General features: G+C 38.2%; 1 protein-coding gene and 1 long non-coding RNA gene across 4 annotated transcripts in view; both read right to left on the minus strand.

Annotated features, from left to right (window-relative positions):
- Positions 1-17644, minus strand: part of MYO1D (myosin ID) — a 396161-nt gene that overhangs the window by 54578 nt on the left and 323939 nt on the right. The window lies entirely within an intron of this gene.
- LOC127558980 (uncharacterized) lies at positions 15396-15957 on the minus strand. Its single transcript, XR_007953047.1, has 2 exons — positions 15635-15957; positions 15396-15570 (listed from the first exon to the last, which is right to left on the minus strand). It is a non-coding gene; the product is annotated as an uncharacterized LOC127558980 (long non-coding RNA).

Below are 17644 nucleotides of genomic sequence, written 5' to 3' on the forward strand. Positions count from 1 at the left end.
GAAGACCCCTATTTTAGGGCTATTTCCACAGATACAGAGAAAGTACAATTATGAGTTCAAAGTTACAAGTCTATGATTTACTTATGAGAAACGTCTTTCAGTTTCTTGTCTCTAAGCTTCCTCCCAGGCTGCTCCCTCTGGCTGGAATAAACACCAATCTCTATGCCCATCTTTGCCTGTTAAAATTCCACCCATCCTCAAAAGCCACTTCTATCATGAAGCTTCCTCGTCTGCTCTTTTGGAAGTCACTGTTTCTTCCTCTGGTCCAGGGGGTCACTTTTTTTTTTTTTTTTTTTGAGTTATGGATCCCTTGGTGATAGAGCCTGTATACCCTCTTCTCAGAACCATGTTTGAAAAGGCATGAAGTAAAGGAACTAATCATAGTGAAATACAGCTATGAAAATAGTAAAATCCCAAGTCCACAGCCCCCAGGTGAAGAATCCCTGCTAAGGTGAGAACTGGTGGCTCGTCTCAAATATGGCCAGACAGGTGGGGCCGCCAGGTAGCTCAGTGGGTAGAGTGGAGTCAGGAAGATTTTAATTTAAAACTAACCTCAAATAGTAGCTGTGACACCCTGGCCAAGACTTATTACCCCACTTGCCTCAGTTTCCTCATCTACAAAATGGGGATAATAAGTGCACCCACCTCCCAGGATTGTTGTGAAGATCAAACGCTTTATAATGTTTTCTCATTTCCTTTATCATCTCCTATCTTGTGGCTACTTATATATATGTTTCATTTCTTCCTATTAGAATGTAAGTTTTTTGGGGGGCAGGGACTATTTTATTCCTGTAACCTACATAGGAGTATGTGCTACAAATATTTATTGATCTGATTCTCTTACATTAGCATTTTTTTTTAAGTTGGAACATCTTACAGTATTCATCATTTCATTTAATTCTCAAGAAGCCTTGGAGCTAGATACTGAAAATGTCATTCTCTCTAGTGGAAGGATCATCAATACAAAGCTACAAGGGACATCAGAAACCATCTAGCCCAACTGTCTCCTTTTACAATCAAGGAAACTGAGGCGGGGAGAGATCACCCAGCTAGTAAGAATCTGAAAGTTGGGTTTAAGCTTTCCATTTTCTAAGTATGGCCCTTACCTAGGCTGCAAAGTTCCTTCAACGATTGTATAGGTGAAGAAACAAATTCTGAGATGTTAAGTGTCCATGACCTAACAAGAAGGAAGCAGCCAGACCAGGATCTGAACTCGGGACTTTTCACTAGAAATCAACAACAATCTCCTATTTCACATCACTTCATAATAAAAAAGAGCAGAGCTGGCTGGAAACTCCGCATCTTCTACTCTTATTGTGATTTCATGTTTGTTTGTTTTTTTTTTGTTCCTTCTCTCTCCCTTCCCACCATAGCTCTGGGGAAAAGAAATATGAGACCAGCATGAACTCACTTAGAAGCAATATCCTGGAGGAACAACAACAAAAATGCACCCATTAAGCATAAGGTCATTTTGTACCGAGTTGTCCTTTGTTATCACTGCTGTGTGAAGGAAGTGCCTTCTAACTGCTTCAGATCTCAAATTAAATGAATTCTAAAACTGCCTGGACTTGTTAATGATGAGTTTTACGGGCTGAGTTAATTTCCCAGAATCTCTGAGGGGTAATGCCAAAAGTAACCCTGATCGATCAGTTCCTCAGAATTTTGGATTTGGCTGGGAAATCAGACTTGGGGATGGAAGGGGGAAGGGACTGATGTCAGGAAACTGATAATTTTAATATGCACATTCTATCTTAGAATCTGACCCATGTCACAGTCATAGGAAATGAAACAATTCACTATGGTTCCCCCCTCCTCCAATCTTAAGTGTTGGGAATTTTCCAACAGCGATTATAGATTTTACTTTTAGATCTCATTATGCAAAACTTAGTTCTCATGAACTGGATTCTTTCACAATTAGAAGGCTGAAGGCTCACACTTCTTGTCAGCAGGATGTGGAGGTTGGGGGCCATCCTAATTTTGGATGAAAGGCCATCTTTAACCCAGAAAAAACGAAGTTGATTCAAGGGAATTTCTCTATTCCGTCTGACACGATTTACCCACGGGCCAGGGAAATGTGAGAGGGCAACTTCAGAAAGGGATTTCCCCTCCTGGGGCTCTGAGACAACTCATATTTCCTGTGTCTCAAGGATTCTGAGTTTACTCTTAATTGTCTTTGTCTACTAAAGCTTAAGAAGGGCCAAGATACAGCCAACTAGAGGACAAAATGAGGGTTTTAAAGTTGGTTACCAAAACTAGAGGTCAAAAACAGATTAATGTAAATATAGACTGCATTTTAGAATTTATAACAAAGACAGCCAATGTTTTAGACCTTTAGGTCTAATGGGCTGAACTGGATCAATAGATGTTATGAATTAATAATATCTCAAGTCAACCAGCATTTATTAAACACCCACAATATGCCAGGCACAGTGATGAGAACTAGAAATACAAAGAAAGGTAAAGCCAGTCCCTCTCCTAAAGGAGTTCACGATGTTATATCATACTTTATACCTACATAGTTTCCTCATCTATAAAATGAGGATAAGAACGCTTACACTGTTTGTTGTCAGAATTATTTTGAGGAAAAAGAATCAAAAACTATAAAGCACTTTATGAATAGAAGAATTTTTTTTTTTAGTTCTTTTTCAATTGTGTTCAACTATTTGTGTCCCCATTTGGGGGTCTGAAGGCAAGATAATGCTGTGGTTGGCCATTTCCTTCTCCAGCTCATTTTTACAGGAAACTGAGGCAAATAGGTTAAAGTGATTTGCCCAGAGTCACACACCTTTTAACTGCCTGAGGTTGGATTTGAACTCACAGAATCTTGTCTCTAGCCCTGGGGCTCTATGCACTATGGCGCCACCTAGCTGTCAAGGGAGAGTCCCCATCCAAAGTGTATCTATGTATACAGTGTTTAAAATTTATGAATAACGATAATTCTGATAGGTTTGTTATATAATAATATTAGCTAGCATTCACATAGTGCTTTAAGTTTGGCAAAGTGCTTTACATATGTTAACATATTTGATCCTCACAATGACCCTGAGCAGTAGGTGCTATTGTGGTCCCATTTTACAGATGAAGAAACAGAATTCTTGCTCAGAATCATACAGCTAATTAATGACTGAAGTCTTCCTGAATCTGGGTTCAGTGCTCTGAGCACTATGGCGCTACCCAACCATGAACAATGAACATCACTGTACCTAACGATACTCTGATAGGTAGAGAAGAACTATTATCGTTTCCTAGTTGAGAAAACTGTATCAATGGCTCAGAGACTGAGCTTGGAGTCGGGAAGTTCTGGGTTTCAGTCTACTTTTGTCACCTGCTACATGGGTGACCATTGTCAGTATGGGGCTAGCCACCACCTGCACAGAGCAGAAGAGCTCAGAAAGGTCCAGGTTTTCTACAACTCTCCCTTTTGCTCAATAAAACTGGGACCCGTTGGAAGACCAGGGGTACAGGATGAATTTAGATCTAGAGAGTGGAGTTTCTGATCAATGTTAAGGAGCTACTTAACATCTGAGAAACAATGCAATGTAAGAACCAGGGGAAGGGGAGAAGTTAGGGATGAAGATCTCAATTCCTGCCCATAGAAAGCAGGAGATGCCCAAAGGCAGAGAATCATTTTTGTTTAGGGATTTTTAAAAAAAAACCTGAACTTGTGATTTCACTGGTGTAGGGAGTTTTGGGTGAGGAAATACCCTTTTCCAAGGCTATTATTGATGCAAACAGTTTTCTGCATATTTAAATAGTGAAAGACAGTGACATGGGGGTCATCAATACTTTATGGGTAAATTCCCAAAGATTTGTGTGGTTCCTTCTGTAGCCTGTGGAATGGGGAAGAGTGGAGCCTAAAGGGAGGTTGGAAGGGACCTGACTCTCTTTCATTTATGATTTTTTTCTAGTCTCTTAATGATGACCCATGGGTCAGAAAATATACTTGGAAAAAAATGTCAATGAAAACAGATTGAGAGGTTACCTCATTTTAGAATCAATTTCATGGGAATCACTTATAATCACAATAGAATACAGATGATAGGATTTATACATGAACAAGAAACTTCTATTTTTATAAGTTTGAGATATAACACCTCTTTACATTAAAAAAAATACTGTCGATTGCAGTCAGTCATAATTATAGGACTCTATTATCAGCTATTAGACACTTCAAGTACCTTTTCTGTGAAGGAGTCAAGGTGTGAGATGGAATCAGACAAAAACTTGTTCATGAGGACTACAAAGAGGAGTCTCAAAGATGAAAAAGAGGAGGTGGGGGCGGCCCCCTAGAGCAGAGACTTTAGGAAATGGGGAGGGAGAAAGAGCAGAGAACATGGAAGGTCGAAGGGACCTCAGATGCCGACAAATCCATCCTCTTTCCGTTTTTGGATATCTCTAAAGGATCTTTTTCCTGCCATCAAACCTAAATTTGCCTCTCTGTAACTTCAGCCAGTTTATCACTTTCAGGACTTTTCTAAGAGAGGCAGTGTGGTATAGTGCACAGAGCACTGGCCATGGAGGTAGGAGGACTTGGATTCAAATCCTGACCTTGCCACTTGTTACTTGGCTGTTCACCTCGGTTTCCTTATCTATAAAATGGAGAGTTTGGGCCTACTGACTTCTGAGGGCTCATCAGACTCTCAAACGGAACCTATAATCAAAGGATGTTATTCACCAAACTGGAGTCTCAGGGGAATTGTTTGAAAGATCTCTGAAGATGGAATTCAGTTGGGTTTAGAACATTCTCCCTGCTTCATCCTCCCCCTCCCCACCCCCTACTCCAGGCCAGCTTTAGACCTTTTGGCAGTCAAGAATATTTGTTGGGCCTCCCACTGCATTGGCAGGCGTGTCAAGGATTGTAAATGGAGTGGTCATGCCCTCTGCTTCTCCCTCCTATCCCCAGGTCTAAGGGACAGCTATTTTTCTAGTAACATCTGATTGATGCTGATACCAATATGAACACAATGGTTACCGCCGGTGAAATATTCTTTAGACAGTTTCATTGAATGCAGAAGAAGCAGGAAAATACAACTTTTAAGTAAATAGCAGTACCTACTTCCTTCCCCACGTGTGGGGAATTCTGAGAATGCCCCAAGGATTCTCAATATGGTGATCTTGCTGTGATTTACTGTGCCACATTTTTAGGGGGAATTTATTGGAATTATTTTCTTAAGTTTTATTTTAGATCCTCAAAAGAGATAAAATAAAATCTCTGTCATAGGTCCCTAAGAAAGCTTTCACCATGTTGGACAAGTCACATCTTTTCTCCATTATACTTTAAAAAACATGTATATATATATATTTCTATTTACACATAATATATTTAACAAACACAATTTTAAATATATTTTTATACATATGTAAAATATATAAAAAATTAAAATATTTTATTAATTTCCCTATCCTTTTTTAAAACATTATAATCAATCATTTTTAGATTTCTTCCCATTCTACCTGATTCCACCCTGAATTAACAGATTTATTGAAACAAAAACAATTAAATAAAAACAAATAACATTAGGCAAAATATTCAACATTCTGTACTCTCCCTCTCAGTCCCCCATTTTCTTTTCTGTTAGGGGAGGGAGCTATCTGTATCTGTAATTATGGGGGCAGCCAGGTGCTACCATAGTGCACAGAGCACTGGGCTTAGAACCAGAAAGACTCATTTTCATGAGTTCAAATCTGTCCCAGACACTTAGCAGCTGTATGACTCTGGACAAGTCAATTAAGTCTGTCTGTCTCAATTTTCTCATCTGTACAATGAGCTGGAGAACGAAATGGCAAATCAGTCCAGTGTCTCTACCAAGAAAACCACAAATGGGGTCGTGAAGAGTCGGACACTTCTCAAAAACGACTTAACAACAATCTACAATCTTTATTACAGGATGTGCCTTTTCTTAATGCTCCTTATTTGCTAGAAGAAAATGTCAATTTGTTCCCTTTCTCTGGATGCATTTCTTTTTCACCATTTGGTCACCTTACTCAATGGTGCTTTGAAGTGGTGAGAGTTCCTAATTATTGTAGGACCCAGCTGGAAGTTGGGCTTCTATCGTGGGGAAAAAGATTTTCTAGGCAGTACAGTTCTAGAATCTAGTCTTATAGTCAGAGAAGAGTGAACTTTTAAAGAATCTTTAAAAAAAAAACCCATGATTTTAAATATCAGTAGACACTAATTTCAATATACAAAATCCAATGAATAATTTGGACAATGTGCGTTTAATGGGAAGGGGGCTACCTAAATCACAGTTTCTAATACATTTCCTTTTTAATAGATTGAGGCCCTCAGAACATTTATAATTTAAGCCGAAATGTCTATATGGGTCTTTCTGGGGGTAAAAGAATTAGAATACTGGGGGAGGCATGTTACCTAACAGCCTCAGTGTGTTTTCCTTGGGGGGGAAAGAGGGAGTCCAAACTACAGGATGATGCTAATATTCTGGGAGGATTGCATGTATCCCTGTGGAAAGTAGTACTCATTGAAATGTTAAGAACAGCCCTGTTGACTATCCCGAATTTGGTTTCCTTCCAAGATGAGTCCAATGTATGAGGTATTACTGAGTGCTGAGTATGTTACTATCCTGGTGGAAAATAGTACTTAGTAACAGATAGGACAATTGTACTGATTATAGGCTATTTTAAATCGTTATATATTTTCTGCATTAGTTAATTTGCTCCTATGAATTCAAAGCATTTTCTATATATTTTGTGTGTTACACTAAATGCACTGTTACCTTGAATGCTTGTATGAGATTTGGGGGGCTCTCTTGCCCACATCTGTGGAGACCTTGACATAGGCTGTATTTAGAGATTTTCCTCAGTGAGGGGGTTAGAGTGATCCAATTCTCACTTTTTTTTTTTTTAAATAAACCCAGATCAGATTCTCTCTGGAGTATAGTAGTAAGTTCCGGGGATCACGTTTTAGGACATTGACAAGTCAGAACATGTGCAGAAGAGGCGACTGGGTGGTAAGCAGCTTCAAGATCATGCAATATGAGAATAGGCCGAAGGAGCTGAGGTGCTTTAGTCTGAAAAGAAGACTTAGGAGAATATAATAGTAATCCTTAAATATTTAAAGAGCCGTCAGGGGAAAGACAGATTACACTTGTTCAGTTTGACCTTAAAGGGCAGAATGAGGAGCAAGGGGGATAAGTTGTAGAGAGACAGATTTCAGCTTGAGGTAAGGAAAAATTTCCTAACCATTTCCCCAAAGGGAAAGAGCTCTTTGGGAGTCAGTGGGTACCCTCTTTCTAGATGTCTTTAGGCCGAGGGATGTTGTCGAGTATCCATGAGCAAGTAAAGATTGGACCAGATAGTCTCTGAAGTCCCTTCCAACTCTGAAATTTTATGATTCTGCTTAAATTTAATTTGGCTTCAACAACCACAAAACCCAATCCCTTCAAGAAGAAGAAAATAAATCATGCTATTTCCGCTTCCCCCTGATTACAGAACTGTTCTGCCTCTTTCTCTGGGGCCAGGGAGTCTGGTGCTACTTGCTTTGTGGCTTCTCTTAATTGAATAGCACATGTTCAAACATGCTAGCCTGTTTGCTTTCCAAAGACTGTGACAGGATCCTGGGGTGCATCCCTTCTCTGCTAACACTGGCCAGGCAGTTAATTTCAATTTTGGCACAATAAGTCTATTCACATTTCAGTGAAAGAATATGGCTCCCATTTATAGAGCACTTTAGATGGTTTACTTCCTTTACCATTCTTGGAAGTAGTTTAATATAACAATCCCCATTTTATAGATGAGGAAACAGAGGCTCAAAGGGGTGCCCTAATCAAGGTATACAGTAAATCTCCTGACTGTTATCCCCTCCAACTGTCTCCTTATTCATACATGGCTAGACTTAGAGAAAGACTGTCTCTGCTTGTGATCTCTATTCTTCACCATAACAAACTCCTCAACTCCCTGAACTCTGGTTCTACTGCTCTTTCACCTTCAATTACAAACACATCTCTCCCTATCCTACTAGAGATCTATATTCTTTAAGAAAAAGGGGGAGGTCCAGAAAAATATCTAATGAGATTGAATGAAAATCAATACATGCTATGTTCACTTCTTTTTTTTTCTCTGTCCCATGGTTTTTCCCCTTTGCTCTGATTTTTCTCTACCAACGTGATTCATAAAGTAATGTGTATTGAAAATCAACAATAAAAAAAGAAAAGAAAAGAAAAAAGAAAAAGAGGGAAGAAAACAGTTCAGGGGAACTAATCAACATACTGTATCCAACAGTAAATGCAATATTCTGTGGTTCCCCACTTTTGCAAAGAATAAAAAAAAGATAAATTTTCTTTTTTAAAGATATATTTTCTCATCTCTACTTCAGAATCAAGCTTGGTCTTCATATTTATACAATGTTCAGTTTTTTCTTTTTATAGTTCTTCCCATTTTATACTGTTGTAGTTAATACATATATACACATATATTTTCCATTTCATTCATGCATTACAACTTACTTAACTATTTCATAACTAATGGAAATCTACTTTGTTTCCAGTTCCTGGCTACTACAAATGTCTTTACCCTTAATCTCCTTTAGGTATATGTATAACAGTAGAATTCCTGGGAGAAAGTATCATGACTTTCATTGTATAATTCCAAACTGCTTTGCAGAATGTTAGGACCAGTTCCCAGTCCCACCCACTGTTTGGTTATCTTTCCACAGCCTCATCAGCCCTGAACATGTCTGTCTTTTGTCATCTTTGCCACTTTGGAAGGTTTCGCCCTCAGAGTTGTTTTGATGTACATTTCTCTTATTAGTGATGTACAGCCATATTCAGTGTGGTCCCTAATAATTGGCAATTTTGAGAACTGTTTATTCACAAAGCATTTCTCTATTAGGAAACAGCTCTTTAATCACGCCTTCCTCTCTATAAATCTTCCTCCTTGATCTCTACAATATGATTTTATCTGAATTTTCCTTTTGCTACCTCTAGGAATGACTCAGGCTCTTTTGGAACTCTTAGGATGAAAATCCCTTGTTCTGCTGGTACCCTAGGCTTGTCCTGCCCAAACTGAACTAGCCATCTTTCCCCTTAAATTTGACCCTCTTCTCAATAACCCTATTTTTATCAATGACATCATAATGCTTCCTAGTTCTAAAACTTTGGCTAATTCTTTCCTTTCCCTCATTCCCATATTTAATCAGTAACCAACGTTGGTTCTTCCTCCTTATTCTCTATTATCTACTTCTTCCTGTCCACTCAAAGTGCTACCACTCAAGTTCAGACCCTCATCACTTCTATTGTAAAAGCCTCCTAACTAGTTTCCCTGATTCTAGCTCTCACCCTCTCTTTTAATTTAAGCTATGACCCAATTGCCAAAACAATTTTCTTAATGAATAGTTCTTGCCACGTTACTATTCTACTCAAAAACCTTCCATGCTTCCCTATTGTTTCTTGTAGGATAAACTATAAATTCCTAAGGGGGCGTATAAGACTTTCTAAAATCTCATTTTAACCTGTTCTTCCAACTTTATTTTTCACCGGTCTCCTTCACAGTATACGCTGCAGACTATTAATCTTTGCCCTCCTGTATTATGGCAAGCTGGATGATGCAACGAATAGAGGCTAGAGTTGGAATTAGGAAGGAGCTGAGTCCAAATTCCATTTCAGACACTGACTGTCTGTGTGATCCCGGTAAGCCACTCAATCTCTGTGTCCACCCCAGTTTCTTCATCTATAAGATAGGGATCATAATAGCACCTACTTCTCATTGTTATTGTGAGCAATAAACGAGATACTTGCATAGCCCTTTTCAAATCTTAAAGTGTTTTTATAAAATGTTATGATGATAAAGAGGATGTTCTTCTGCCTCTGTGCTTTCATACAGTCATTTACTCCAACATGTCTTTGTTTGTCCTGGGTCCCTGGCGGATCCCACAAAGCGCCCGGGTGTGTATTTAAAACCCAGATAATCAGCATAGGCTAGGCAATCAGTTGGTTCTGGATGGTCCAAGGCGGTTTTATGGTGAGATGAACAATGGGAGGCTGGCTTGGGGGCCAGAGACATCAAGATGAAATAAAAAAAATCCTGCTTTTCCCAATGACATTTGAGTCAAAGAAAAGGCACATTTGAGTTGGTCAGTATGATGTCTTTACGGCCGAGGGCTCTGTTCTTTGTATCCATATCATAGTTGGAGGCTATCTTTTATCTCCACTCTCTCTCACTGAGCTGGAGGAGAAAGGGAGGCTGGTGACTGCACAGCCTCCTTCACTTAAATCCAATTCACTTGTAAGTCACAGTAGCACCTTCCTATGTCCTGGTCCTCTTCAAGAAGGAAGGACAAATAAATGAACAAACGGGTGATTCTGCAAAGAGAAAAATTGCTGAGTCCGCCAAAGTAGCCTGCAAGCCTCCCAGATTTTAAACTCCTTGAGGACAGGGGTTCATAGTATGAAGGAACCACCTTACCCGCATTTTTCCTACAGAGAACACTTGAGATGGGAAGGACTTGGGTTAGTCATCTTTGGTAACAATAAATCATGGTCAACAAACTCTATTAAGCTTTTTTACTTGAGTTTCTTGCAGGTGCTATTGTTTTTTGAGATGGGGGAAAGAGAAAAGCAGGAAGTCCTGATGTGATCTCTCACACATTTTCATGCATAAAGACAAATGAGCCATGTATTTATATGCTTTTCCTACATAGGCCAATAGACAGGCAACTGATTCTATTTTTCTTTTTTAAGAAATAATAATCCTAAATCAATTTGACTTTACATTTCTGTGGATTCTGTAGTTTAAAATTTATATGCATATATATATATATGTAAATTTTAAAACTTTGAAAATGTTCATTGGGATTTAAAAAAAAAATCACTGCTTTATCAACCAACTCCATCCTAAGTACCAAGTAACCAGTACTAAATTGCTTTGGTGATCATTTCTTGGCAGTATAATTTGAGACATAAAGGTCACCTTCATTTCTACTTTTTTCATTATGTTCTTTAGATTTTCAACTTCAGTTTCTTCAAATTAAAAATCTTATTATTTTGTCTAGATCTATAAAATAACCCCTTGATTGTTTGATTGGTATGGTATAAATTAATTTACTTGTAAATTAATTCAGGTAATAGCATTTAAATTATATTAGCATAGTCCAAACAGAAGTAATTAATAGTTCTCCAGTTAAATGTCTTATTTCTTTTCTAAATAAAAAAAAAATCTTGTTAGTTTTATTCATATTTCCTGAGATTGTCTTGGAAGAGGAATAACCAGATATTTCATATATTCTCTACTTATTTTGAATGATGAGATATCTTTTTTCTCTCTTATTCCAATGAGCTTTAATAATGATTTTCAGATAGGCTATAGCTTTTTGTGGGTTTATTTTATATCTTATAACTTTATTAAAGTTATTGTTTCAATTAATTTTTTCATTGAATATCTAGAGTTTTCAAGTTAAGCATTATATCATCTGTAAATCTGATAATTTTGTTTTCTCTTTGTCCATGAATATTCTTCAAATTACTTTTTCCTGCTCTAAATAATAATGATGACAAGGGTGTATACTTGATCTTATCAGAGACACTTTTGTTATTTCCTATTCATCTGTTGCATCACAGATAATGCAAGTTCTTGATTTTTTAGAGGTATCCTTTGCCATTTTGAGGAAAGGTCCATTCCCTCCAATGTTTTCTAGTACAGACATATCTAGTTTTATTGTACTTTGATTTATTACACTTTGTAGATACTGCGTTTTTACATCAAACAAGTTTATCAGAATCATTTTTTCCAACAGCATCTGTTCATTTGTGTTTCTGTGCTATATTCTGGTAATTCTTACAATATTACAACTTTCCCCAACTATTATTATATCTATTATGGTGTTCTTTGGTCAGTGACCTTTGATGCTACTACTGTAATTGTTTTGGAATGCCATGAACCGTATCCATGTAAAATGGTGAATTTAATCAATAAATGTTGTGTGTGTTCTGATTGCTCCACCAACCAGCTGTTCCTTATCTCTTTCCCCATCTTTGGGCCTCCCCATTCCCTGAAACACAAAGATACTGAAATCAGGCCAATTAATAACCCTAAAATGGCCTCCAAGTATTCAGGTGAAAGAATGAGTTAACCAGTATGACCAACTTCAATTGTTGTCTCAGGTTAAGAAATCTACCATCCTAATCAGTCAACAGCCACCCATACTCAGGCAAAAGCCTCACCGACAAAAAGATTATGGCTTGCTGAAGGCTCAGAAGATGATGAGCAGAAACTTTTGCCTTGGGGTTCTGCTGTATAGACTGGGGACTGTTTCTTCCAGACCATTATCCTTAGTCACCTCCACTTCAGTCTTTACTCTCCAATTATTTATTCCACAGTTTTGTCAACCACCTTATTCGTTCCTCTCTGCTTCTAGAACCACAAACTACAATCAAATCAACTCTACCACTTTTCCTGATGAACTCTATCATTTACTCTTCTATGGCTCCACTTACCATCCCTGTAACTCTCATGACCAAAGTGGCCATGACTTTCCTTTGTGTATTGCTTCTTCCATTAAAATGCAAACTCCTTGAGGTCAGGGATTGTATTTGTATTTGTATTTGTATTATGATACAGTGCTTAGAATATGTGCTTTTCTGTTCATTCATTCAGTCATTCATGATGGGAAATCTTTTTTAATATGGTGTTCTAGTTTCTTTGGAAATGTTTTATTTAATATATTTGTATCTATTTATTAGCAATATTGAGCTATACTGTTCTTCTCTGCTATATTTCCCTGGTTTAGATACTGGGATAATATTCGTTTAATAGAAAAAATGGTTGGATACTTTTTCTATTTTTAGAAAAATTTGTCATTTTAGAATTAATTTTTAGTTGAATTAACTAGTAGATCCATTTGGGCCTATGGTTGTTGTTGTTATTGTCTGTTGTGGAGAGAGTTCATTTATAACTTGTCTAATTTCCCTTCTGAAACTCTATTTCTTGTTTTGTTAATCTGATTGTTTCATAATTGTATAAATATTCATCTATTTCATTTAGGTGATCATTTTGATGACATATAACTGGACAAAATAATTTTGAACAATTGTTTTTATTTCCTATTCATCTGTTGTGATTCTTTCCCCCTTAATGGTGATTTGGTTTTCCTTTAAAAAAATCAAATTTACTAATGCTTTCTTTCCTCAAATTGCCCTTACTGATTATAATTTTTATAACATTATGGTCAGTTTTGTTTATCAGTTTTTTGGGAAACCCTGGTACTTGCTTAATTTTGGTGAAACTGCCATGTATAAGTGAGAAATAAGTAAATTGATAATCCTCATACATTTATTATAGCTAACTTTTCTATTCAGATCTTTATTTAGCTTAACTTTTCAGACTTTTATCTTTTTTTTTTTTTAATATTGTTTATTTTCTGGCTAGCTTTTTCCATGCCTGAAAGGGCTGCATTAAGGTATTTGTTTGGAGGTGATGATGGTTCACTGGCTTCTGACCATATTTCCCTCCATATTTACTATCTTACAGGCTGTTCAACAGATGCTGGATAAACAATATACAAAATGGCAACAATTACAGAATTGCAGTTCTATTCAACATAATTATGGGCCAATTCCTCCACTCCCCCCTTTTCTTACTCGGTCTCATTGCTCGAAATCTGGAGCCCATCCCTCTCTTTAAAAGTTTTATGGCTACCATTTGCTTCATATCACATTCATTTCCTGCTATCTCTTCCCCCCCAGAGAGTTTTCTCTTTTTTCAAAGATTGCTCCCCATCCCAACAGCTCAGTTAAAACAGCTGCCATATTTATTTAATTTTAAAAGCCGTTTTCTCGGGACTAAGGGGTCTTGGAGACTCGGAGACCTGTGAAGGACCCCCACTGTGTGAGGGGAATATACTGCAAGGTATATTCCTGTGATCACCGTTCATTGGCTCTGCCCTCCGTCAAGCTAACAAGATAGTCTTCTGGCCGTGTACCCCTCCTAGCCCTGAATCTCCATCATATGATGCCTTCAGCGCCATATGGCTTCTGATGCACAGGGTGGGGATTACTGAATTTCCCCCTCTTAGATGCAAATGGTATATGGGAACCCTGCTGCTGTTAACCAGTTCAGATGGAGCCGACCCCCAGCACTGCCTTGCTTATAAATGCCTTCCTCCATATAGATTCTGGCTCTCTGAGGATTGAACAGTAGCTCATCTACTTTCATGTTTTCCTTTGGAATTCAGTAATGAACTCATTAAATCACCAACTTGTTGTGACAGAAAGTCATTCAGATGCTGATGCCATTGCCATGGAAACCCTTCCTCTAGCTCGGGAGATCTGTCTCTTCCTGAGGATGCTGGCTCCATCATTCTCAGCCCCCCAATAATACAGAGGTACCCCACGTGCGACTGCATGCGGATCCCGAGCACTTCCGTGGGGGGCTCTTCCTTCCCTCTCTCTTCTCCCTGCGCCTAAGTGGGAAGGGGGGAGCCCTTGCTCGGCGCGATCTGACGGTTAGCAAATAACTCCCATCGAGGGAGCCGGTTCACACCGCCAGCTGGTCCACACCGCCTTCCAATTTTCCAAGCTGTTTGCTAATGACGTTTGGACTTGCACCGAACAATTGCTTTGCTTGGTATCCGCTAGATCCTAGAAAGTCAGACAAAGGCTGTTCTTTTGGAAGCCTCTCGAGGCTGCTCTTATAAAGGGCACCGACTGCTTCCTTGTCTCTTTATGTCTTCGGAAGCCACAGAGGTGGTCCTGGTGGTGCTTCTTGATATTTCAGACACCAAACAAGCCACTGGGAAGAACAAATTCAACGGCCATTAACCAGCAATTGGGAAAATTGCAAAGTGGTGAGCACTAGTGCTTTCTCCACGCTGCTGTTGGCTCAACATGTCAGATTTAACTAAGGCTCCTCATTGCCCTTCCCACCTACCCATGGGGAGAAAAGATGGATAGAGGCAATCCTCTTTGGATCTCAAGCTATGGAGATGATATCTGCCTCCTGCCCCTCGTCATAGAAATATTGATGGCTAAAAGTCAAAAGTAGGTGAAATACTCTATATTAATGTTATGGCAGCTCCTAGACTTAGCTTGGCTTGTATTCCTTTATCTGATCCTGCTTTGGTAAGTTACACCCAGATTGATCATAACTAAATCCAAAGGTTAGTACTTTGGGTTCCAGAGACAATACAAGGATCAGTATTTTCACTCTTAAAATTCTTAATTGAAAGTCGATAAATTTGTGACCGAGAGGACAATCTCCTATGTCATTAAATACTGATTTAGTGAAGGGAGAGATCATGTCTTTTAATAAGGAAATAAAATGTAGTATGCATTTCCTCCATGTTTTTCCTGACTTTTACTTACTGAAATCCTTCCCTTTTTGCAGGATCCTGATTAAATTCTACCTTCTTTGTGAACTCTTTCCTGGTTTCTATAGCTGATGTGATCTTTCCCTTTTTAGACCCCTCTAGGGGACTCTCTTTGGCCCAATCACACCCAACCTTATGTTACTTTTATTTATATGGTGACCTTCTCTCCACTGTTAGATTTCAAGCACCTGGAGAATAGATACTATCCTTTTTTTTTTCCATCTTTAAATCTCAGAGACAAACATGTAGCACACCTGGAGAATAGATACTATCCTTTTTTTTCCATCTTTAAATCTCAGAGACAAACATGTAGCACACCTGGAGAGTAGATACTGTCCTTTTCCCTCCCATCTTTAATCTCAGAAACTAACATACAACAGACATTTGACAAATATTTGTGGAATTGAATTTAGTAAAACATAGACTTGAGAATATTATTCTTTTTTCATATAAATAATGCGAAATCCTGTTATTTAATGTAAACAATTACAAGTATAATGTGGTATATTTCTTGAAGCCAAGAAAGGGGCTCACTGAGACCCTCCCTCCCTCTAGCCTTAGCTTATTATCACTTGTAGAAATCCTTTTGGAACTGGGGCAAGATGCCAATCACATTATAGGGTGTGTGTGTGTGTGTGTGTGTGTGTGTGTGTGTGTGTGTGTGTGTTGTAAATTAGAGGGGGGAGGGGGAAAAGCATTAGGAAAAAGTCCAACTAGGGAAGTTTTGTTTTTTTCAGATTTTTGGATTAAGCAAAAAGACCTCCCGGAATTCCTGTTATATTCTCACTTTGACTACAAAAAAAGAAAAATTACTTCATCAAAGACTAGGGGAAGATTTCAAAATGATTTTCAGTTTTTATTATAAGTCACTGTCCAAATAACGGTATGGTCACTGTAATTAGGAACAAAAATATTCAGAGGCAGCCTACAGAATACTAGTGATCCCACAACATCCACTTAGCTTCTAATTTATAGTGTTCTGTTTCCTGGATTAAGTAGTCGTGTATTGGTACTACGTGAAACATTTTGAATACTTTCTCCCTGCTTATACTGGTAAGCTTCTTGAAGGCAAAAAATTGTATATAGCTATACACAAATTAATTGTATGACCTGATGGAGTGACAATATGTAAGCTAATATAGCTCAGTAAATGCACTTTGAAGTTGTATGCTTATGGCCCTTGTTGACTGAAAAGAGATACTCTTAACTTTCAGGACAAAAGGGAAGACATTATACTCAGTGAAATAGTGTGAGAAAACCCTAATATTCTGTAATTCTAAGCATCTATTAAACAGGAGATAGAGTTCCTAGATCTAGGAAGATTCATCTTCCTGAATTCAAATGTGAATTTTTACCACCTGTGTGATCCTAGGCAAGTCACCTTACTCTGTGTGCCTCAGTTTCTTCATCTGTCAAAGAGCTAGAGAAGGAAATGGCAAGCCACTCCAGGATCTTTGCCCAAAAAATCCCAAATGGGGTCACGAAAAATTGGACATGAATGAAATAATATAAATAACAACAGCAAACATACTTATCATTGCTTTAGGTTCTGTGGGGAATAACCAAAGTGGTTGAAGAGAGGAAGATTTAGGCTTGACATAAGGAAAAACTTAATTAAAAAGAGCAGTGGACAAGAGGAATGGGAGCTTCCACCCCCAATGAGCTTTATAATTCAGTGACAAGGGCCTCCTTGTTGTTCCTTTCACTGGACACTTCATCTTTAGACTGCGGACATTTTCACTGAATACTTTCCCTCTTAATCTTGATTTCTGGACTTCCCTCACTTCCGTGAATCCCATCTTCTATGATTTGCCAATAATAATTTTTACAGTATACAACCTGGTACATAATAGGTGTTTAATAAAAGCTTTTCCTCTTTGCTTTCCCCCTCAATCTAGATATAGATTGTCTTCCCTTTACTGATTATGCCTTTGTATGTTGTCTCTCCCATTAAACGAAGAGTTCTCTGAGGACAGAGACTACCATTTACTTTTCTTTTTATTCCCAGTGGTTTGGCACCCTGTTAGGCACCCAGTACACACTTAAATGCTTATGGACTGCCCAACCAAGAGGGAGGGAGTTTCACACCTCTAGAGAGCTTCAAGGAGTTTAGCCGGTGTCTTGTTGTGTACACGTGTGGGTTTGTGCCAGCTTGCTGTAAGCTGATTCTTATTTAAGTGTAAATTTGACTGGTTGGTCTCTGGAGTCCCTTCCAAATCTGATGTTTTGTGCAGAGGAGAAAAATTTAGATAAATCCAGAGCAGGTCTATATAATGCTCGGTACCTGGTCATTTCTGACAAACTCTCTATAAAACAACTTGATGAAAA

This window comes from Antechinus flavipes, chromosome 4 (genome assembly GCF_016432865.1).
Source record: "Antechinus flavipes isolate AdamAnt ecotype Samford, QLD, Australia chromosome 4, AdamAnt_v2, whole genome shotgun sequence".
Lineage (NCBI taxonomy): Eukaryota > Metazoa > Chordata > Mammalia > Dasyuromorphia > Dasyuridae > Antechinus > Antechinus flavipes.